We start from the raw sequence: 25,858 nt of genomic DNA on the forward strand, positions 1-25,858 counted from the left end.
CACTGAAAACCACACAGGACCAACAGTTATCCAGGATGGGCTGACACACACATTCAGTTGTTGCCATTGACAATTACTAAATGCCAAGGAGTGCACAATACTATCCTTTGGAAAGTCATCCTTCCCTGGTAAATATCATAGTGTCCGCGCACCTCCAACAGTTGACATGGTAGTCAGGGACTTATGGACACAGAGTGATCTAGCCTTTGACTTTCATGTGTCTGTAAGATGTGGGGATTCATTCCATGCTGCACAACCTATAGAGAAAGGTATGGTGTGTAAATCCCAGAATGTCTTTTTTACACTGTATTTGGCATTCGTCACACCTATCATTAAGTGAAATGCCACCTTTGGTATGTAACTACACAGGCATATCTGACAAACAGCCACAGAGGTTCCACACTAAACCAATACATAGTGTACATAACATGTCCTATGCAAACCTTGCCAAGGCTGTGACTGTGTATTCTGTCTCCTACATGCTTTGGAAGGGAGGTGTATGGCTGCTATACAGGGAGGTGTCAGATCCCACTGTGTACCTTCTGCATATCCAGTAAAGGACTAGCACTAGAATTACTTGTTATGCACACCTACACCTTGACTGTGGTATAAATAGGGCATGCTGGAGAGATGGATATGTAACCAAGAGAGTACACCCTCTATGTAACAGGCTCCCAGTCTATGTGAAGCATGCACATCATGTGCAAGTTACACAATGGGATGCAGAACAAGACAATTATAACTGGTTTAAGACACGTATCTAATGGACACAGGGAAATTGTAGATGGTTCATCTCCCATGCCACAGCTTGTAATGTCTCAGCTCCCTAAACCCTGCTTACACTTATTAAGGGTATCAGACCTTGTCAGAGATTAGGGATGCATGACTAGGCTGAAAGAAGCCATTGTTCTTGTTAGCCTGTTACACATATATGAATCTATAGAGCCACACATCTATACTGCTTTACCTTTCTGAATACATTTTTCATCTGTGCTGGCATTCCATCCTGTGTTCTGATGTTTATGGGTTTATTGTACCTGTGTACCCATAGGTGTGTCCTACACAATCCTGAAACTGAAACACAAACAGTTCTAGGAGACACCTTTCATTGTGTAAGTATACAGCTATTACAACATCATCCAATGTAATGTATACAAAATAATGTAGTTTGCTCATTACAAATGCCAGCATACAATATCTGACAGTGACCAGTACAAGTGGCATGTCAAAGGAAACAATGGATGAAATAAATACATAGTAATTTATATAGTTACCCTGTGTATCAGACACAGCTTTTATTCCCCTGCATCAATGACAAGGATGACAGGGATGTGGCACAGGTATCATCACTTGCACGGGTTGTTTTGTGGGAGTACAGGAGGCCTAGGCTGACCCAGTAGGTTGGCAAGCATGTGTGCAACTCAGGAAGGGAAGCAGGCAAGATGGACCATGGAAATGTAGCATGTGTGTCTGTAGGTGACCTGATTGTGACAGTGGTGTGTGAGTGTCTGCATGAACACAGTCAAGCTCTGTGCTAGCCTTACGTGTCTGTATGTTGGACAGCTTTAAGTCATGCATGGTAGAGCTAAGAGTTCACTGCCTCTGCCGCTAAACATGGACACTGGCTCTGTCATGAGTTGCACTGGCGTGGCACCTCCATGCCCAAGGTCAGAAGTGGGGCTACTACCTGAGGGTGACTGCTGTCAGCTGAGACTATGTCCTCCACAGGAATGCCCAGGACCATGAGGTCATGGCCTGACATGTCTTGGTGTGGACATCACACTGCCCTCTGGAGAACTTGATGTATTGCCACTATGGAAGCATGATTGTACATGGCCACATGGATTTTCAGCTGATGTAGTTGCTGACCTACATCTACCAGTCCAATGGTCAACTCCAAACAGACATTCCATCACAGACAATGTGTATTCCAAGACAGATAGTGTGCTATCTGTCTCAGACCAACGTCTTTCCAGTGCATCAGTCAACTGATCAAGGGTATCAGCAATGCAGTGGAGGCAGTCACAGATGACAAACTGTGCTGCATCCAAAACCCTGAGCATTCATCTGGAGTTCCTTTCAGAATGTGCCTGTGTCTCCATGATGTCTCTAAACATACACCGAGTGACACATGATGAGACACCTGCAACAGGTAGTGGAGGGACAGCAGGCCTCCTACGAGCACCCCTGTCAATCCAATTGTGTGGAACCTCCCCAGCTCTTTGGCTATGGCTGATATCAACACTCACTACAGCCATAGTAGCCTCACTTTCCTGTTCAATGTCCCTATCCTCTGACTGTCCAATATCTGTGGCCTCAGGATACTGGGTATGCGTAGACATACTGACTGTGCATGGTGATAATAAGGGCAGAAGAGGGATGTAAACCTCTGTGACAGATTTAGCCACTGCAACCCCCACCTGTGCCCCACTTTGACCACCATCAGCATCAGAGTCTGAAGAGACATTGACATCAGGTTGTGAAGGGGACAGAGACCAATCCCCAGTTCACCTGTTATAAAAAGGGAAAAGCAGTACATTAATACTTGCACTACTATGCTCTGCAGTACTATGTTGCAATATATGTTAAGCTGTATACACTGCTGTCACTATTACAGACTTGGTTAACCCCCAAACTCATATAGTAGGATGTGAGGACATTCTTTTCTAACAAACATCTGTAGTTACTTGTCAATAAAAGCTCTTTACAAAGGAATCTCATGAGCAACAATGATGCGCACTGTTGACATTTGGAAAAACACTGCAAAATGGACACATATGGCAATCTGTAATATCCTAAAAATATTGTGAAATTTATCAGTGTGCTCAAACCTACAAGGCATAGGTATGAGTCTAAACTGTGTACAGTCAGAAAATATCTGTGCAGTTGGCAATCATGCAGACAGTACATCAATCCAGCCAGCAGGCCTGGGATGAATACAGTGCACTAAATCTGCATCTCTAACAAACCAGTGTTGTGCTTACCAAGAGCAGGAGCACAACCTCATCCGATTCCTGATGGTCCTGTGAAAATTTGAGGGAGATGTAATGCAAACAGCACCACGTGTTGCACTATAACAGGGTAGTAGGTCCAAAGATCCCACATTTACAGTAGCTATTATGTTAATTGGTATGTTGGTTACAATCTGAGCATGACATTCAAAGTGCTGCTAACCTCCCCCCCAAAGAAAAACACCTGACACCCATGTAAAACTATGTACACCCTGACACACTGAATGCTACAGTATTCCAATGCTGATCCAACTAATCATACCTGGATGCTCCTCCTGCATGGAAAAGGTGGCACCCACATTCACAACATACTATGTGATGGATGCCTGGGTGCTGTACTGTGTTCCTAGGTTCACCAAGAATTCCTCAGTGGCTGACAATGGTTATTCTGCCTCAGGGTCTCTGACAGTGACACCATGATCCCTGTCCACATCCACTGCTCTTCTGCGTGCTGCAGTGATCATACAAGTAGCACAGTGTTTCAACTGCTCATATGTCCTGCTCTGGTGACCCATAGCATTCACATCACGGACCATCTCAGTCCACAATGCTGCCCACTCTTCCCTGTTTGCCCTCCCCCTAGACAGCAGGAGTGTGTTGGTGCAAGGCCTCCAGGATGATGTCATTTTCAGCATATGTAAAGGGCCCTGGTGTCAGGGATAAATATTTCCTGAAAGACAAAAAAATGGAAACATGTCAGGATCACTTACGTGGGAGTACAGTATGTAGAGCTACATCAATAAAGGATGGCTAGCAGCATTCACTGGGAGATAGATATAGGAAAAAGAGTTTTGAAAATCTCAACCTTACTGAGAGAAAAACACTTGCAGCACTGCATAAAGATCCAACTATAGTTATAAAAGCGGCGGACAAGGGTGGCTCCGTGGTGGTAATGGACAGAGTTCATTATTTCACCAGCATTAACGAAATGCTAAAAGATGAAAGTATGCATGAGATAATAGAAGTGAAAATGATAGAACTGTTTCAACAAGAATTGTTAACTACCCTGAGTGAATATTGAATATGGGTCTCATGACCAAAGAATTATTTCAATATTTTTTTGTAGAGAAACCATTACTTGCTTCATTTAATGGTTTGCTGAAACTACATAAGAATTCCTTTAGACCACAATTTAGGCCCATTGTTGCAGGAGCGGGGTGGCTGACGGAGCCTATTTCGATCTATGTGGAGAAGCGACTATGTCCAGTGGTCGAGCAGTGTCCCATGATATTATGTGACACAAAGCAGTTTTTACATGAACTCTATATGGGCGTGATGACCAGTATTGAGACTTCTTCATGCTTGTTGGTCACACTTGACGTGACTTCATTATTTACTGTTATACTAAATAATGAGAGTATAGATATGATGAAGAAAGTCCTGTTAACTAAGGTTGCCTATGATTCCCGTCAAATAGATTTTATTTGTTATCTATTGGAGTTGATACTGGAACACAAAGTCTTTGTTTTTGATGGGGCATACTACAGGCATATCTTTGACATAGCTATGGGCACACCTGGTACCAACACCTACACCAATTTGTTCATGGCCAATTGGGAGAATGAACACGTGCAAGGTGCAGCACGTCATAAGGACTTAGTGAAATTTTATCTTCGAATTGTAGATGATTTGTTTTTGCTATGGGCTGGGCATGTAGAACAACTACTAGCATTTGTGCAATATTTAAATAACAGCATCCCATTTTTGCAGTTTACTATGAAATATTCACGTGATGTAATTGAATTTCTAGATGTGCAGATTTTTAAAGACGGGAATGGTGACCTTCAGACTAGATTATATAGAAAGGAATATTTCCATCCAACCTATGTGCACCATAGTAGTAATCACCCCAACTTTATTTTTACGAATGTTCTTAAGGGTCAGACCATAAGAACTAGTAGATTGACAGAGAGAAATTATGATTTTGAGAATGGGTTGGAACAAGTGAAAAATTTGTTCTTATTGAGAGGGTATAAAGTTAACGATATACAAACAGTGCAAGGTATGGTTAGAGAAAGTAGAAACAAACAGGGGAGGCCATATTTTGCACCTTCACTACCAAGGGAAACAGAAGATAGGGGTAAAACTAAGGATGTGATTTTTACTTTGACATACTCTAGTGATGACCATCAGTTAAAAAATATTTTTAATAAATACTGACGTGTTACAGGCAAACCTGTGACTAGCAATGTTAGTGGGCTCTAGACCCAACTAAGGATATAAGAACAAATGATCCCTTAAACATCGATTATGTTATCCTAGATACAAGGCGGTTGGAGAAACACTGAGCCAAGCAATGGGATCCAGTTATTAAAAGTTTTCTTTTTTAAGATAGACGTTTGAAGTGCCTTTATTCTACAGCCTTGCTTCTGCTTTGGTGGTTTGGTTGACTGTGTGTGTGTGTGTGTGTGTATATGTGTGTGTGTGTGTGTATATATATATATATATATATATATATATATATATATATATATACATATACATATTTGCAGCTCAACATTGCTAAGTATAGTGCCACACCATTGGGCAGTCCACAATTATGGGTCATCCTCTACACTGTTGCTTACATAGATTCAATATCTGTGTTATTGTGATCTCCCTTGGAGCTCAGCATGATTAATATGCATGGCGCGTAACGAGTGGGAACTGTGGCCATGTACATGGATGCATTCCATGTAGGCTCTACATGGAGCCTACACAGATTTTATTGAATCCTGGGGATTAACTTATACATTGTAATAATTTGTAAACAACCTACAATATCTCATCAACCATTTAAGTTACACAAATACTGTCAGCAGTGTTATATTCACGAGGCTAAGAAGTTCTGTTAAGTTCTGTTTCTATTACTTGGTTGCCGAGATATTTAGAAAAATGTGAAAATTATATCTATATAAATTAATATCATAAAAACAACAGTTAATATCGATTTACCTGCACTAGACAGAGGTCAGACATTAATACAGTTGAGTCTGCCATTGTGTAAGCTTCAAGATGAAATATTTTAAAACCTTGTACATGGCATAGTTTTGGAATTATTAATGCAAATATGAACAAGCAAGATTTGATGCCTAGAGGTGTCAGTAGGAGTTAACTACAAATGCACCTAGAGACATTACTTTGATGTAATGAGTTATGGGAAATTGTGCTTGGTGCAGACAGTTGCATCTGGAAATACTGTGTGCATCTATTTTTGTTCAAAGTGAACATCCCTCACCAGTGTCAGTGGTAAGAATTGAGGCTCCTTGATTACTGGCCCAGCGAAGGGATCTCACATATTGGTGAGCAGTGGTGTGGATATTAATTGAACTTCTGTAGCTTGTAAGCAGTTGTCACTAAAGGTGTGTGTACTCTCAGCAGACACAAGGTAAACATATAGAGTTTCGTTTTCATAACAGTTTTATTTATTTTTTGTTAGTTTAGTTTAGTCAGGGAAAGTAGGCAAAGATGTCATCAGAGGATTATGGCAAGCTGCAAAAAAATGTCAAAGGCCTGGCACATGCCATCCTGACTAAGAGGAAATGGTTTCAGCCTTAGTTGCAGCTGTAGCCCAAACCAGCAGCCATCAGGATAACCAGTCTGGTGATGGGGATGTGAAGTCCTCAGATACAGGACAGCTTACCTTTTCCAGAGAGGATTTAAAAATCCATCTGGAGTTAAAAAGACTTGAACTGGAGGCCAAACATTTGGAATTAGGATCAGCAGAGAGACTGTGGCATTTGGCGGTTGAAGAAAATGAGAGACTGCTATGTTTGGGGGGCTGAAGAAAAGGAGAAGCAGCATCAACATAAGAGGAAGATGGCTGACTCTTTTTCAGGGTCATGGAGGTAATGGGAAACAGAATAATCGAACCCCAAAACAGTAAAGGTCAGTGAATTTCTTCCGCAGTTTACAGAGGGTAACTGTGATAGTTTTATTCATATATTTCAAAGAGTATGTGAACAGCATAATGTTGACTAAGAGCTCTAGGTATGGTTCCTGACCCCCTTATTCTATGCTAAAGCTGTAACTGCTGTTTCTAAATTGTTGTAAACTGATTGTTTTGTCTAGGACAAATTAAAACAATGTTTACTGGAATGTTTTACGTTAACACCTGAAGCTTACAGAAAATAAATGTTTTCTGAGCATAGAAGCAAGGCAGATGAAAGTGTATGTGATTATATTGCTGAGTAAAGTGCTTATTTTCTTAGGTGGGTGAGCGGGTGTGATCTCACCCCTTTTGAAAGGCTGGCAGATGTTTTGGTGAGTGAAAAAGCTCTTAGCACTTTGCCTGAGGACATGAGAATCTGGTTGGCAGACCACAAGTATAACTCTGCAGATGAGCTGGAGAAAAAGGGGGCGGTCTCTACTTAACAAGGATGGCATCACTGCACAAGAATGGGATACCCAGTGAGAACCCGTGGTGGGTAGCCTAAACCACACCAACACAGTCCACCAGTAATAGGGGAAGCCACTAGTTCAGGTACATGGCCAGGATCAAGAGTTATATGTTTTAAATATAACCAGTGGTGCCGTGTAGCATACAGCTGTCTACAGAGGCAAGGTGGGGAACAAAAGCTGGGGGAGCCACCAAGTGGGAATAACAGGATACTAGTGGTAAGTTGTCTGGCAACAACAGGGATACCAGACTATCAACAGAGTTTATATCCTATCTTAGTGGATGGAAAACAGGTGACTGCTAACAGAGACACAGCCTCTGACATAACCATTGTGAAGCCTGCAGTAGTTAAAGAGGAGCAGTGCTTGCTTGGGCAGTCCAGTCCAGTCAGGGCTTTAGGAGGGACCCCATTCCAAATGCCTTTTTCCAGGGTTCACCTTGACTGGGAGGGTGGAAAAGGAAGCAAGCAGGTGGGTGTGTTTGAGGATATCCCTGCAGATGTCCTGACAGGGAATGATTTTGATAATCCAGTACCTTGTGTGCATGCAATTACATGCAGTCAGGCCAGCAGACAGGCATGTGGGGCTGGTGGCCTAGGGAGATGCAGACAGATCCCACACCTGAAGCCAGGGCTGGTGAGGTGGCTATTTTAGGGAGAGAGCTACCCTGTAGCAGTGATCCTGAAGGTGAGCCACAGCTGCTGGTGGGAATTGATGTTCCCTTGGACAGAGTGACATTAAGGGCAGAGGTGAATGGTAGTCCCAGGCAGGCAGTAAAGCACATCTGTCAGAGGATGCCAGGCTTCCTCTGGAAGGGGAGCTTGGAAGGGTCACAAAGGTAGAGTTAAGAAAGGCTCAGCACTCGGACCCTACACTATGAGGCGTGAGGGAGGTAGCCCGGGAGGCACCTGATTCTCAAGTAAAAGGGGAGTCTGTATACTGTAACAAAGGGTCACTGTAGAGAGAGTGGACCCTGAGGACTGGCTAGAGGGTGATGTAATAAAGCAGTTGGTAGTGCCTAAAGCCTAGTGACTGGCACTTCTAGCCATAGCCCATGACATTCCTTTTGCAGGTCATATGGTCATAAAGCATGCTAAGAGATTATGCAGAACTTTTATTGGGACCATTCAAAGTGGAAAGGAAGGCCAGTGATGTTAACTATATGGTAAACCTGCTAGGCAGGAAGCAGGGGCACAAACTGTACCATGTTAACATGATGAAGCCTTACCATGATAGGTAGGCCCTTGTGATAATTATCTGCAGTGAGTGGCAGGAGGACTCTGAGGGAGATCTATTGACTGACACCTCAGTTGAAGGGGTAGCAATGTCCCAGTGGTTATCCTCTACCCAGCTTTGAGAAATCTGAGCAGTGTTATAGGAGCTTGGGGAATGTACACTAGGAAACCTGGGTGTACCTACCTGGTGCAGCACCATGTGGATACAAGACCTCAAAGGCCTATCAAGCAGGCCCCTTACAGTCAGACAGAGTTTGAGGGAGGAGATACAGGAAATGTTGGGACTGGGAGTAATCCAGTAATCCAGCAGTCCCTGGGCCTCCCCATTGGTGCTGGTACCAAAGAAACATGGCAGCACCAGGTTCTGTGTGAACTACAGAAAACTAAATAGTCACACAGAATCAAATGCCTAGGACAGATGAAGCATTAGATCATCTAGGTGGAGCTAAGTATCTGACCACTGTTGATCTGACCAAGGGCTAGAGAGAGATCAGCCTTTGTGACTCTTTTCGGATTATATGAGTTCACAAAGATGTCCTTTGGGATGAAAAATGCCCAGGGGTCTTCCTGAGGCAGGTAGATCATATCCTAGCAGGAGCAGGAGATTATACCCTTGCTTACCTGGATGATATTGCCATTCCTGGCATGAGCACCTACAGCATGTCAAGGAGGTCATCAGCAAACTGCAAGGGGTAGGGTTGACCATTAAGCCCAGTAAGTGTCAGGTGGGTATGGCAGAGGTCTCCTCCCTGGGACATAGAGTGGGGAGTGGTAAGATCAGGCCAGAACCTACCAAATTGAAAGCTATTCAGGCATGGCCTGCCCCTGTTATTAAAAAAAACAGGTGATGGCATTGTTGGGGACGGGAGGGTACTATAGAAGTTTGATCTCAATTATAGTACAATAGCTGCTCACCTCACAGACCTGATGAGAAAAAACAGGCCAGATAAGGCAGTGTGGACCTCGGCATGCCAGCAGTCATTCCAAAAGCTTAAATGGGCTTTGCGAGGACCCCTCTATTAACCAGTCCAGATTACAGCAAAGAATTTGTTGTGCAGGTGGATGCTTTGAACCATGGGGTAGGGGCTGCACTCATCCAGGTTTGCTCAGAGAGACAGGCACACCCAGCTGTATATCTCAGTCACAGACACCAAACCAGAGAGGAATGTTATGCAGCTGTAGAAAAAGAATGCCTAGGCATAGTATGAACACTGCAGAAACTTCAACCCTCTCTGTATGGAAGGAAATCCACTGTACTTACAGACCACAATCCCTTAACATGGCTATATCCAACCAGCCAGCCAAATGCCAAGTTATTAAGGTGGAGCCTGGGGTTGCAGGCATATAATATGATAGGGCAGCACTGCAGTGGGATCAGCAATGCTAATGCAGATGGGATCTCAAGACAGGTTATGGATTAATGTGTTCCCAGACAGGCTCATTTCTCATGCCACATTTCTCCAGGGTCATTGAAAAAACTATCTTGAGTCTTCAAAGGGGGGAGAGATGTGATGATGTAAGGTAGTGCTAGCTATGCCACAAGAAGTAAAGCAGTGCATGTGTAACATATGCCAGCATAGCTAGCTGGAGTGTTTATAAAAATTATATATCATTTGTATAGCACACTGATTTGTACAGGTGCCTGTGTTGAAAATGTATTTGTAAAGTTGATTGTGTTAAAATATGTACCAACAGTGGGTTCTGCTGGACAGAAAAAAATATACCTGTATGTCAGACTGTATTGCAACTGTTGAAATGAATGTATTGGAACAGATGATACTGGAAGTGAAGAAGTTAATCTCAGTCCAGCTAACTTTGAAAAATAGTCCGAAATTAAATTATCTGGTTTAGGCCATAAAGATTGTAGCTCACAGTGCTGATTGCAGCCAGAGACAAACCTCTTAGGAGTGAACTAATTGCTACCTTGCAAGGGTGGTCGTTTTTTACATGTTTTTATAGATTCCAGATGCTATAACACATCTTAGCAAAGCTCTATATGTGTGTATCATGACACAAATGTGCTAGATTCTCATTTAGTTTATGGGAACCAGAATCATGTGACCAGATGTGATGTCATTCTATAGCCGGCACTGAAATGGTATTTAGATATTAGTGAGAGATGTCACTTAGCTCTCAGCAGTTTGCTTTTAAAACCTGACAAAGAGAGATCACTCACCTGTTCATCTTGTCTTGCTTAAGTAAGTAACTAGGGAATAGTAATTCTTTAGATCAGTCAAGAAAATATACTGAGATTAGTTAAGTATTATTTTCTGTATCTGTGTGAATCTATCCATCTGTGTTATTTTTAATATTTCATCTGGCTGAAACTCTGGTGTTTGTTGTAAATAGATATTTAGATATTTAATAGTTTCATTTTCTTGTATTATTTATTATTAAATATATTTAAACTTTTCATTGTGGCTGGTCTTTTAGAGAATATTTTAACTATGAAAGTACTTATATTTATTTGCTGACACTGTGTCCACTCCTGAAAGCCTTGCTGCATAGGTCAAACTCTACTATTTGTATTAGTATTAATTTTACTCAGTGTAATGGGTAACTTTGTATGACCCTTAGAAGCTGGCTTTGGAGTGTTCTGGTGGCAGTATCTACCCTATAGTCTGTGAGAGGGGGCATAGCTGGTAAATCTGTGCCACCCTTTCTCAGGTGTGTGTGTGTGTGTGTGTGTGTGTGTGTGTGTGTGTGTGTGTGTGTGTGTGTGTGTGTGTGTGTGTGTGTGTTTGTGTGAAAATCAAATCTCAATGAGTGTGTGCATCAGCTACTTGGAGCAGGTACACGGACAACTGGTTTCACAAAGAGGTTAGTGGAGGACTTGGCTTGGAACACTCGGCTGAGAACTCAGCTCTATAGCTGTTGTCATTGTGGAGTCTTATTTGAGGCCTGATGTGAGAGAGGGAAGCCCAGCCCCAGGACAGGAGTGTGGTCCCTGTGTGCTTTTAAGGGAAATTGTGTTTGATGCAGATAGCTGCATCTGGAAATACTGTGTGTATCTATTTATGTTCCAAGTGAATATCCCTCACTGGTGTCAGTGATGAGGATTGAGGATCCTTGATTACTTCCCCAGAGCAGGGGTGTCACAAAAGGGACTTTTGTGTAATATATCATTTAATTTAACAGGGGTAGTCAGTGAGAGAGTATCATAAGTGAAGTAGGGAATAGGATCTGAAATACAGTAAAATAAGTATTATCAAGAGAAAAAGATGAAGTTATTATCTTTTTAGACAAACCCTCACTGAGATCACATTGGAGAATTGTGACTATTTCCAGACTCCATCTTCTGTAAAGCTTCTGACAGAATAGGGAAAGTACAAAGAAGCTTCTCATTCACATTCTCCTCTGACCTGCTTTTTTCTACATCAGAGACATAGGCTGCAGTGAGGGTTTCATCCCTCTGTCACAGAGCAAGGACTAGTGTGATTGGTTGGTATGCGCCTGTCTCCTTTATTTCAAAATGGATAAAACAATTGCACTTGGTTTACATTATTATGATGCAAAGATGAAAATGCTATACTCCTTTAAACTGACAGTAACATACTGGAGTGTCTGTGTGTTGTCAGTATAAGTTAGATTGACTTAATGCAAGCACTATTTGATAAAAACTGAGGTATTATATAAAAGAATATAACAAGAAACTGGTAAGGCAATAATAATACTGAAAAGAAAACCTGCAGTTATACAGTATTTATGTTGATTTTGCTTTGTATTGTTTATGACTGAGATACATTTGTATTGTTGCCATGTAACGATGATAAAAATAAATCTGTGATTTAAAATAAGCTGAATACCCTGGTAGAAAGATAAGTGAGATAAGAGACACAAAACAAACATTTAAATACATCGACGGAATGAAAGTACAAAAAGATGTTATAAGCAAGAGATGGAGATGTACCATAGTAACTGGGCTCACATTAATTACACGAGGAAGAGTAGGAGATACTGTGAGCAATTATACTTTTACTGAGGGCAGCAGATGCATGAAATAGCATTTCTGAAGACGCAGCAGATGAAACTGTAGTAGATAAAATTAAGAATGCACTAGATGTATATTTATTTGTTTCTTTGTTTATGTATCTGTTTATTTAGTTAGCTAATTAGTTAGTTGGTAGTTATTTATTTAATTATGTATGCTCTCTTGACTGTTTAATCACGATTAATTCTTTTTTTTTTTAGAATGGCCAAAGTGTTATTTTTATTGATTAGGGAAATTTGACCTTGTTGTTGGGGAAATTCCCCTACTCTTTTCAACAAGTGCTGTATGAAGTTTTATATCCACATAAGCTACCACCATATCAGGCATTTGGGCCTTAGTTTAATGTCTTATACAAAAGACTGACACTGAGGAGTTTAACATCCCCTCTTATATAACACTGCAGCACCAATAATGGGAAATCAACCTAAGCACTCACAGTGTTCTGGTCTTCTAGCATCAATGGAATAGTACATGTGCCACCTGGTGAGCCAATGACACTGAGCAATGACAACTTCTGGTAAATCATTCCAGTTCTGTTTATTACCTAAACAAAGACTTTATGCACATACATTGTCCTTGGTAATTAGTATACAAATGTAAGCTGCAACATGAAGATATCATGTGCAGTAATAACTTCTTATACAATTAAAATGTTTCCAAACTTTACATTTTAAGTGAATGTGTATTCTAAAACTTGTTTTTAAAAGACAGCCTTTTATACTATCTATAACTGTGAGAATGGCTGGATGAAATCCAGAAACAATCTAAACTAAAGTTATATTGTTTTCTAAAATGGACTATATCCCTGAGATACGTCTCTTACATGGTTGCACAATGGACAATTATCATGGTTAAGGCCATGTGATGCAGTCTGAAGATGATTAACATAATGTAACAGGGGACAATTATCATGAAAGAGATTAAGTAATTAAGGAATCTGCCGATGAGAAATCTACAGATCACACAAACAGGAGCAGTTGTCATGTGACATGCAGATGCCAGAAGTGTGCATACTTACACAAACAAGGTCACATCACTAGTGAAAGCCATAATAAGGGCTTCCCAGCAAAGTCCTTGCCAATGCACTTCTATTAACATGGTTTAACATGGAGAAATTGAGGAGAGAGGAATGCCAGAGATTAGGAAGACTAAGCAGAAGAACACACAGAAGGACAAGAGGAAGGAAATATTGAAATGGACAAAGAGAAGCAAAAGTAGATTTTTTTGTAGGACAGGTGCCCATTTTTGCTTTTTAAGAACTATAGAGTGGGAATTAAATAAGGGGAAGGCAGGGCAGTAAAGAAGTTATAGGGATTATAGCTGGGACAGACAAAAAAAAAAAACACAAACACCTACTTGGAGATGCTTTGACAAAAATGGGGAAAACAAAGGAGAAACAAAGACAGACAGAAGGAAGGACAATTGGTAATGGGAAGGACTGGATTACAAAATGAGGAGGGAACTGAAACACAAGAAAGGTGAGTACAGTGGGGTGATAGCTCCTTTCCATGCTGCCCAACAGTATCTGTGAGGCAGATTTTCTGGAATACATCCACCATGACACCAGTTTGTCAATGAAAGGTCCTTCCAGTCAGGGTTGTCAGTGCTACACATACCTTAGAGTACAGTGGAGTGGGTATTACATGCATCATGGGATGTTGACATTTCTGTAACAGCCGCACTTCGCTCTATTTCTATGACATAGTGTGGTTGAAATGGTAGGCAAGGCTAGATTCCTCTGTGATGCAGGGGGCAACAGTATATGCCATCATGACCACTGACTACAAATGTGGCCTCAAACAAGTACATTTCTGCTAATCATATTGTTAGCATCCTACGCCTAACATTTTAGCATAGTCTCTGATTCTGTTCCCTAGGATTTTATGGCATGCAGTTATACTGCTGGTCATGGCTTCTCATGTAGATGCTGTGTTTCTGAATCACCCCATCATATGGTTTACTATCATTTGCTTTATCTATCACACTAGCTCAGTTTCAACTCATTATATGCTCAATAGCATACTATGCCACCTGCAATATCTCACAACTTTACACTAGCTCACTGCGTGTGCAACTGAATCTCCCACATGCTGCTGCTGCTCATCACATAATTTTGTCTTTCACGCATGGATATTTGTTTCTAAATTCTGGGGTATCTTGGTTTGAGACAGTTCCAGCAAGATTGCTTCTTCAGTTGTTTTGATCAACATCTCTGCTAGAATACACTATCACTAGATAGATAGATAGACACACAGACACACAGATAGACAGACATACAGACAGACAGATAGATTCCTAAGTGCTTACGTAAATCAGATAAACAGATAGACAGATTCCTAGGTGCTTACATAAATCTCGTATTACACATTATAAGTTGTATGCACTTTGCTTGAATACTAACCAAGCAGTTCTGGCTCAATGTTTACATTTTGTCTGTAAACTAAACAGTAAATCAAGATGTAACTTGCAAGATCAGTAAGGGGAGGGTATCAATAAGTAAGAAATCTGCCCATGCAAATATATTCTTAAAACATGGCTCATCTATACATTTGAAGTAAACATGGTTAAATTAACTGCAGTATTCATGGTTCATGGTTTCACATTTTTATAACGGTGATCCGCGAAGAGTGACACTATGAAGTTATGCAAATTCCGGACTTTCAGGATGACTACGGAAGTGCAGAGGACTTATTATGAACATGTCACCCTATTGGAAATCTGTAACATGAATAACACCTAAGCATAGAGGGACAGCTACTACAGGGAGTTTACATATATGTGCATGAGTTTGATTCATAGACATGAACCTATAATGAACTCATTTACATACAAAGTGTGTAAATCCCCTGAAGTTATGCCAGAAAGGAGCAGGTTTCAGTCAGAATACTGAGATGCAAAGGGAGCTGAGTTGCTGCTACTGCATACCTGGTCATTTTTATTGAAGGGGTCATTTGGGAGAAATGTTTTATTTTGGTGCTTGTGCATACCTACCTGAACATATTACTGAGTGGATCGCTTGGGTGAATGTTTCATTTCAGTCCTCTTCAAAAATTATCTAATACTTTACCACTTAGATATATCTACTCCTGACTTTAATAATTCTGAAATTTTATATGGCAAGCTAAAAATTAACCCCAAAAACCACATTAACATAATAGCAGGATATATTCCACCAGGCAGAAATATCCCCACCTTGAAAAACTTACTTCATTGGATCTCCACATCCCTACCACAAGAAACAGTCCTGTTAGGCGACTTCAGTATTGATTGGCTTAACTGCTCCTCACAAAACCCAACAGACCACATAAGCCTCCACAGGTTCTCCTAACTAATCACATCCCCGACTAGGACTAACAAATCTTCTAAACGACAGTCAATCCTTGACTGAAGTTTTGGTTAGCAACCTCTCCCTAGCATCTCAAACAAGCTGTCTCCCTGATAGCCTAAGTAACCATCACCCAACCTTTCTTCTTCAGACATGCACTCCCCAATCCATCCAGACCACCTATCACCTAATCAGAAACAAAAAAAAAACTTTAAGCAAAACAGTTTCATCTCTGCACTAAACAGTTGCAACTGGGATTCCCTAAAACAGCTACCACTAGAATATGTGGTAAACTACCATGCACAATCCAGAACTATTAGAATTAAATCCAATTATGTACCCTGGCTATCTAAAGAATGTCAATCTCTACCAAAGTCTAGAGACAAGGCATGGGAACAACTTCACAAAAATAAAACCCAGCTAGTAAGACAGACATACCTAGAGCTTCATAACAAAGCAAAAAAAAAACAGTTAGATCAGATAAAATTAACTACTACCATAATATTCAGTATAAACATACAAAATGGCCTCAGAAATTCTGGGCTGCAATTAATAACACACATCATCCAGGTAAATCAATAACCCCTAACTCAACAACAATTAACAACTCTGACAATATAGCAACCCCATTCAATAAATACTTAACAGAAACTGTTCAAGCCCTGGCAAACTCTCAAGACAACATCAGTAACCCAACCTCTCTCACCTATCAACTCAATCCCACCTCCCAGAAAATTTGCCCATATTTTAGCATACACCCAGTATCTGTTAACTGCATAAAAAAATACTTCAAAAACTAAAACCGACCACACTAACCACCGATAATCTCCCAGCTGACTTTCTAAAAATTGCCGCTGAATCTATTGCTTATCCAGTAGCCATTCTCATCAACAGGTCGATATCTGAGAACTAAGTACCTAGTATTTGGAAAAAACCCCACATACTGCCACTACACAAAGGAGGTAACTTCACAGAATTCACAAATTACCACCCAACTGCCATCTTATCTCCCTTTTATCTAAAATACTACAAAGAGTAGTGCATACCCAACTAATGAACCACCTTCACACACACAAACTGTTATCACACACCCAACATGGCTTTCGTCCGTTTTATAGTACCACTACTGTGCTAATGTCCTTTACTAATATTGTTAACCAACATAGAAACAACAGACAATATGTATCTAGCATTTTCTTGGACTTCTACAAAGCCTTTGGTATGGTAGATCACAATAAACGTATTAACACTCCCTCCACCCTAAACCTTAGCAACTGTACTATTACATGGTTCCTAAGATACCTAACTGGGCATCTACAAGCTGTCCATTGGCAAAACCAACCCTCTCCTCTGCTCTCAATTCTCATAGGGGTTCCACAAGACTCCATTCTTGGACCTCTGCTCTTTGCTATATTGACCAACCAGCTCAGTCATTCCAAACCTCATGCCTCTGTAGTTCAATACACAAATGACTCTACACTATGTGCAGCCCCCACACTACAAGACCTCCATCCCATAACCTAAAATTCTTTCCTATCTGTCAAAATATGGCTCACAAACTTTCAACTCATTCTGGATTCCAATACAACTAAACTCCTTTTTTAGCCCAACAGCTTCGCAGTCATTCACTATCTTGTCTATAAATAAAACCATGATCACTCCAACAACTCACACTAAATTGCTTGGGGTAGAAATTAACAATAACCTGAAATTTGATGTACACATTGTCCAAACCATAAAGAAGGTCCACAAGAAGCTAGGTCTCCTATACAGAAATAAACAATTTCTAACAAAAAACACAAAAGCTACCATAGCCCATACACACCTCCTATTAACCCTCCTCTATACCTCTCCAATACTAACCAACCTCCACAAAATAGACTTAATCAAACTAGAAACCTGCTATAATAAAATAGCAAAGTTTGCAACTGGTGTCTCCTATAGGTCACATCACTATGAATCTCTTAAACAACTAAATTGGCTCGGAATTCCTCAGCTTCTACACTTTATCGAACTAATCTTTGCGCATAAAGTTCTCCACCAACCTTAAAAAGCTCCTGCTCTCCAAAATATTATACACCCATACACAAGTTCTCATTGTCTTCGCTCCAGTAACCTACACCTTTTAGATACTACTAAAGCCAACAACCAGGTTGGGAATTCTCTATTCTCTACCTACATTCCTAAAATATGGAATAAATTATCAATGCTAATAACCCCAAACAGTTGTATTATACAATTTAAAAAGCTCTTTAAGTCACACTTGGAAGACACTTAGCTAGTACATGCAACACTCTTGAACAGACTTCCTAGTCCCTCTGCTAGTTATTTATCCTTAATAATAACGTAAAACAAAATAGCTCATTGATAATAACAACAACAACTATAGGAAAAGAACCTTCTGTAGCACTAATTTGTACTTTACTGTAGAAGATGCTTCTTGAACCCTCACATGAAAGCCTCTAACTAGAAAACACATTCATTTATGTATTACTAATTTGCTAATAAGTATTTGACTTACTACAGTATCTGTTAATCTCTGTGAAATCTATATCTTCAAAGCTGCTTCTCCCATACATGTTGATACTGCTTCGTTCTTGCATGCTTATGTAGTTCTATTCTGTACTGTATTTATGTATTTCTAATTTGTATTTATATTTGTACTTGTATTTAACATTTGTACTTTTACTGGAGCTTATCTCCCCAGGCCTCCTCTGAAAAAGGACCTGTGTCCAGTCGGACTTTCCCGGTAAACAAAGGTAAAATAAATAAATAAAATACATTTTGGTGCTTGTGCATACCTGGACATTTGTTTGAACAGGTTGCTTGTTTGAATGCTTTAGTTTGCTGCTTGTGTATACTGGGGCTTGTTACTGAAGGGGTCACCTGGGTTAATACTTCATTTCGGTGCTTGTGCATACTGGGGCTTGTTACTGAAGGGGTCACTTGGGTTAATACTTCATTTCAGTGCTTGTGCATACTAGGGAGAAGTTGCTGGGGGAACTAATTCAGTTGTGTGTTAGGGAAGTGCTTGTGCATACATGGTCAGACTCCTGAAGTGATCACAAGTCAAAATAATTTATTGTGTCATTTTAGTGCTTGTATATACTTAAAATAAACTAATGTAGGAGTTGCTGGGGAAATAATTCATTTGTGTTTCAGGAAAGTGCTTGTGCATAATTGGACAAACAAGTTTGTGGCCGGCATCTCTGATATCAAAGGTGAAGCTCCACATTTAACAAAGGATGCGCATACCACACAGACGTCAGACTATGAATTGCTAAACAACCTTATTAACATACTGTTCTTTACAACATTTCTAATTTCCATCTCATTATTTTAGGCCTTGCACATTAGTGTACATGGCTTCTAGGAATGGTGCCTTCACTACACTCATTTGTAAGCATCAAGAATACCACTATCATATTTGCACAAGCAACTATGAATACGCTATAAATTGAAATGATATGAAACTGTTTGCTGCTCACAATGAAACACCACCACATGTCAATTTTCAACTTATATCTCTTACTGCCACTATAATAAAAGGTGCTTATAGAGTTTGAAATCTCTATCTTCTGTTTTCAAGACTTAATACAACACCAACAAAAGTCCCAAATGCAGAGGAAGCTGCCTGTTTCTACGTATGCAAGTCCTCCATTAGAATAAATTAAGCTTGTGATATTTCTGATGTTTTCAGTAGATTCATAGGTTCATAGATGATTACTAGGCTAATGGCTTAAGAGCCATTACAAGCCTAGCCAATATAACCCGATTTTACCCAATATATGGTCCTTAGGGTCAAGTGGATGGCATGAATTTCTGCCTGTACACTGAGTGTCTTGCAGATTGCCCATGTCCATAAGGGGCATAGGCACTACCCCAAATTACATTTAAAGAGGACCAGGGAACAGTTCTGCTTAATGTGAATAGGAAATCTGTTCCAAAGAAGGGACTATCTCTGAGACACGTATCTGTATCTCCAGCATGTTTTGTTTCAGTCACTAAGTTTAATTCTCTAGACTGGGTAACTCTCATGCTGTCTCACTTGTAAATGTGTAGCAGCTTCATCAGGCTGTATTTGTGAGTGCCTTGTAGGTCAGGCATAGGTCACCCCTTAATTGTTGGTAGGAGACAGAGTAAAAGCATATGGCTTTTAGTCTATCTGCATAGTTCATGTTGTTTACACCCTGTATTTTCTTTGTGAGGTACCTCTGAGGTCACTCCAGCTGCTATGTGCTTAGTCAAGTGCATGTCAAACAGTGCATTGTACTTAATTACTGGTCTAATGAGGGATGAATGCAGTGGGACTATGATTTCTTTGGATATGAATGCCATACCTTTACTTATATTTTAAGCCTCATAAAAAGACTTCCTCACCACTTTGGGCCCATGGCAGTCAAAGTTCAGGCTACTATCCATCTGTGTACCTAGATATCTCACCTCTGAGTCTACTCTTAGGGGTGTGCTTTTGATGTTGTAATTTGCAGGGGTACTTAACTTCCCAAAGGGTATGATAATGCATTTTTTTCACATTTACTTTTAGACCATGGTTCTGGTACCAATCATTTGTCTGATCCAGACCCTCTTGAAGGATATCTACATCATTGAGGGATACAATGATTGCCCACAGATTGCAGTCTTTGACAAACATTGTCATCCAGATGCCTTTCACATTAGCCTTGACTTCAGAGCAGTATATTCTGATCGGGAATGGTCCCAGCAGTGACCTCTGTGGCAGACCACTAGTAACTGGCTTCTTGTTGGATCTGGTTTCACCCACTTTAACCACGTGTCCTGTCCATGAGCCAATTGGCTGTCCATTTCGTGATGTAGGGAATTATGCCCAGTTTTGTGAGTTTATTTATAATACCTGAATGAGGAACTGTGTCAAATGCCTTAGCCAGGTTGAGGAAGGCAGTATGTACTGTTTTACCCATGGCCAAGATGACTTTCTCAAAGAAATCCACTAGATTCAGTAGGCATGATCAAAGCCAAATTGGGTTGGATCCAGTGTTTGGAGGTTTCCTATGTCATTATTTATCAGGTCCATGATTATTCTTTCCATGGCCTTACATATAAGACTAGTCAAACTTACAGGTCTGTAATTTCCTGGGTCAGTAGATGGTCTCCCATTATGCAGAGGGATGACTGTTGTTGTCCTCCACACTATCAGTGCAAAGACAGTCTGGAGGCTGTGGATAAATAGAAATTCTAATGGGCCTGATAAGTCCTGATTTAAGCTTTTTAAGAGGCAACCTGTTATATCGTCAGGCCCCACTGAAGCTGTGGTTTTAACTTTAGAGAGAGCAGTGGACCCTGTTCTTTGGTGATAATTGGCAGTTTAGTGGTGGAGAGTATTACTTGGGGGAGAATTGGGGGTGATGGAGAAGTGAAATCTGAGCTGAGTTTGTCAGCCAGCAGATTTGCTATATCTTCTGACTGAGTATAGGTGAAGCTATCTACAACTAATTCCACACATTGTTGGGTGTTGCCCTTAAGACTGCAGACCTAAATGAAAAATGCCCAATGGTTGTCCTTAGCACTGGAGGCTATTTTTATCTCAAAGTCTACTTTTATATACTTGTCTAGTTCCCTGATTCACTTGCTTAGACTAATGAGGGACTTTTTGTTCTGTTGTGCACATTCCCTCTTACTTCTAGGCAGGATTTTCTTTCTTTTGTTGTAGAATCTATTAATACCAGGAGTCTACCAGAGGGCTTGTTTTTGTGGTTTGACCTGGGTTTATTTTGGTTTGGTACTGTCATTTCTATGCAGTTGCTTTTATGGTCAAGCAGGGCTTTTGTGTATGCCTCTATATAGGTTTCTGTGCTTTCTGGATTTGGGGGAGCTTGGGAACTAGCTATGTCACCACTTCATAGAGGATAATTTACCTTAGAGAAGTTCTTATTTTGGGGGTTAGGTGGGAGACTAGTTTTACTTTTATTTCAAGGGAGACCGCTTTGTGATCTGATCTTACCATAGAGGACATCACACTAGGGGGGTGCAGCACTCTCCCATATTTATGACTATGAGATCTAGAATATTTGTTCCCGCATTTGGGAATACAGACTAACTGCTCCAGGGCATTTGAATTTACAAAGTCAGGAAATCTTTAGGCCTGCATGTTAATGGTTATGTATGCCTCCCAGTTAATGGAGGGGTAGCTAAAATCACCCATGAGTATGGTATTTGGCTGGCTAGTGAGTGATTCTAGTAATTTTAGCTATGATGTATGGGTTTGCTGGCTCATGGTGGAGGACCTATAGCTAGCAAGAATATGGTAATGGGTTTTTCCCATGGTTGATTGGACATGGAGCAGCTCAAGCAAGTCATATTATTAGACCAGACTTCAAGTGTGCTTATCCTTTTTATAGATAGATAAACCTCCACCGTTTGCTCTTTTATGTACAGTGGTTAGTCAGAATGTATGAAAGGCAATATAGCCATGTACTGTCAGAGTGTTTTCCATGGCTTTGAACCATGTTTCAGTAACTGCGCAAATGTCAGCATTCTCCAGGGTTAGAAGAGCTTCCAGGGAGATTAGTTTCTTGTTGAAGCTCCTAGCATTGAGCAGTAACACCTTTAGCTTGTCCTGAATAGCTTTTGCTATGTTGGAAGGTTTGTCTGCTTGGCAATGTCTAAAACAGGCACTGTAGGGATGGATAATGTTTTGGCCAATATCCAAAAGCCTAGAGGTGATGGGTGAAGACCATCCCTGGCAAAGCAGTGTGGCCTGTCAACTGTGTTTTGCCAGGCTGACAAGTACTGAACCCCTTTGGAATGATACCAGTAGCTAAGCCAATTGTTAAAGTCTACCACATACTGATGATATTGTGGCATCATCCTTTGGAGATGGTAGAATGTTGCTCAGTGCTAGCCTCATACCTGCCTGTGACACATATTCTGAAAGCTCATTCATGTCTTTCTTCATATAGTCTAAGGGGTTTACTATCATAATTTCAAACATGTTTGTTGCAAGTACTCACGTACTCGAAAAACATTGTCAAAACTTATGATAATGACCGAGAAAAAGAGCGAACAAAAAAATGTCAACAATTAGAAATTGAATTGTCGACATTTTTCGAATATACCCCCACATCTGGTGTCATACAACACACATTTTGTAGGGAGGCAAGCCCCCTGCACCCCCCACATCTCCTGCTACTTATATATATATAAACTCTGAGATCGCACTACAGTGAGAGAAAAGGTACATTTCCCAATCCCCACTATAGTGCAATTTCCACTCAATATGCTGAATTCACAACAGCGAACACACAATACCATTCTCTGTTGTGCATCCAGCATGTTTTTTTTTCACACAAACAAACCTGTGCAAATTTACTTTTAGACATCTGTTGTCTCACACTTCAGCCTCGACATTTTGATGGTACACCATCTAAGGAAGTATGTCTCTGGTCATTCATGCCCACATTGACTATGGCTGAGTCATACTGGTACTTCTGATTAAGTGACCTGAATGCTTGCATGATCTGGTGTATCCCACACCTGACAGACAACTAACAGTAACCTTCCACTTATCCTGCCTGGTAAGAGGGACATCAGTGTGTCTTAGAATGGAGTCTTCTATTACCAGAATACATGTGTAGTGTTCCACCTTATGAGCTTGGTAGTTGAGGCACAATGAGATGTGGCTTTATGTGTCGGGATGGTAATTGTCTTGTTTGTGTACATGTGGAGTTTCTGAGGACTATGCCTGAGAGGTCTTTGAGGTTTGGGTAAGTTACATGTGAGCAGCTCTGCATATGTGGGTCTATGTGTGTGCCCCTTTGCAGTGTGTGTGAGTCAATGACAACCTTTTTGTTGCTTTTTGTGTCTGTATGCCACCAGTGTCAATGTGTAAATGCATCTCTCACATACTGTATTTGTCTGTTCGAGAATTATTTTTTATTTTTATTTTTATTTTACATTTGCTGACCGGGCTAGTCTAGCTGGGTATATGTCCATTTTCAGTAGAGGCCCGGGGAGATAAGCTCCAAAGTTAAAATAAATTTACATTAAAGAAATACATGAAAATAACAGAGTAAAAGAAAGCATTATAACTGGTGACATAGTTATAAAGTGTATAAATGCAGTAAGTAGAACATAAATGGTAAAAAATATTGTTACAAAAATATTGTTACGAGTGACATTCTGAGAGAATACTAACATAATGTACAGTAATTGAGGATAAAGGAAAGTAAGAAGAAAATAGCAGTTATGTAAGTACATCTAGTGGTATGACATGTGGAAAGAATATATATAAAAAAACATTTTTTTTTATATAAAGATAGCAAGAAGGAAAAATAGATCAGTGGGTGTAAATGTGAAGTAGATTTAGGGTTCTAAAGGTCTAGAATGTAGTCAAGTGTCAGGAGCTAGAGTTAGTCAGGATTAGTACAGGGGCACAGCCATTGTGGTTTGAGGTAGAGCTTAAGTTTCTTTTTAAAGAGAGATTTTGAAGGAATAGTAGAAAGTTCAGAGGGAAGCAGGTTCCAGTGTTTTCCAACAGTGTTAGAGAAAAGGGAATCTCCAGCCTTGTTGTTTGCTTTGTCAATATTTACAAGAAGTTTGTGTGCGGATCTTAGGAACTTTAGGTTATGGTAGGGGTAAATAAGAGTAGATAGTATAGGTATTTTGTCAGGTTGATATAGGATTTGATGGGCTATGGCTAGTTGATTAATTTTTAGTTGCTGCTGAAATTCAAGCCAGCCTAGTTGCTTTAGATTAGTACAGTGGTGGGTTCTGTAAGGGTTACCTGTAACAAATATGGCTATGCTGTGGTAGGAGTGTTCTAATTTCAAAAGATTCTTTTTTGATAAGTTAGTAAATATGGGTGAGGCATAGAGGAGGGGAGAGATAAGGTGGGAGTGGGCAATAGTTATCCTAGAATCTGGAGTGAGGAAAGGTTTGATTCTGTAAAGAGTGCCTATTTTTTTATTAATAGTTTTCAAAGTGTTGCTTATATGTGTATTGAAGTTAAGGTTGTTGTCAATGGTAATGCCTAGTAGTTTGGTAGTAGGATCTTTTGATATAGGTGTGCCATTTTTAGATGTTATTGTAAAGTCTACATGGGGAGATTTACTGGAAGGTGTGAAGAGAAGGAGTTTAGTTTTTTTTGGGTTAAGTAGGAGACAGCGTTGTGAAAACCATTCTACTACAGAATTAAATATGTGTTGTGTAAGAGAGTGAAGATCTGATACAGTTGTGGCTGAGCAAATTAGTGTAGAATCATCTGCATATTGTATGCATGTAGCTTGGGGAACTACTTGGTGGAGGTCATTGATAAATAAAGAAAATCGGAGGGGACCCAGTATGGACCCTTGGGGGACACCAATGTTAACAGGTAGCTGGGAAGATAGAGTGGAGTTCCAGAGTACTACTTGATGTCTGTTATTTAAGTAGGATTTGAACCAGTTAATAGGTTGGATTTCAAGTGACAAAGATTGAAGAGTGTGTATGAGTATTTGGTGGTTGACCATGTCAAAAGCCTTGGACAGGTCTAAGAAAAGTGCAGAGGAAAGGGTGTTATGGTTACGATTTTTGTTGATTGTTTCTGTAAAGGAGAGGAGGCCAGTGGTGGTACTGTGGGAAGGTCTAAAACCATAAGTTATTTTGGAGAAGATGGTCAAGCAGTTGCTTGTGTATACATCTTTCCATAATCTTAGATAAGGGAGAGAGTAGGGCTATAGGGTGGTAGTTAGAGATTTCAGTAGAATTTCCACCCTTATGAAGAGGAATAATATGGGAGACTTTCCAAAGTTTAGGGACATATCCCTCAGTGATGGTTCTGTTGATCAGTATGGAAACTGGGTAGGCTATGGAATTGGCTGCTAATTGCAAGTATTCTGCGGGTATTAGGTCAGCAAAGGGAGTACATGGTTTGAGTTTTTTGATAAGGGAGAGAATGTAAGTT

This window comes from Protopterus annectens, chromosome 6.part0, assembly GCF_019279795.1.
Source record: "Protopterus annectens isolate FY-2018-M chromosome 6.part0, PAN1.0, whole genome shotgun sequence".
Classification (NCBI taxonomy): domain Eukaryota; kingdom Metazoa; phylum Chordata; order Ceratodontiformes; family Protopteridae; genus Protopterus; species Protopterus annectens.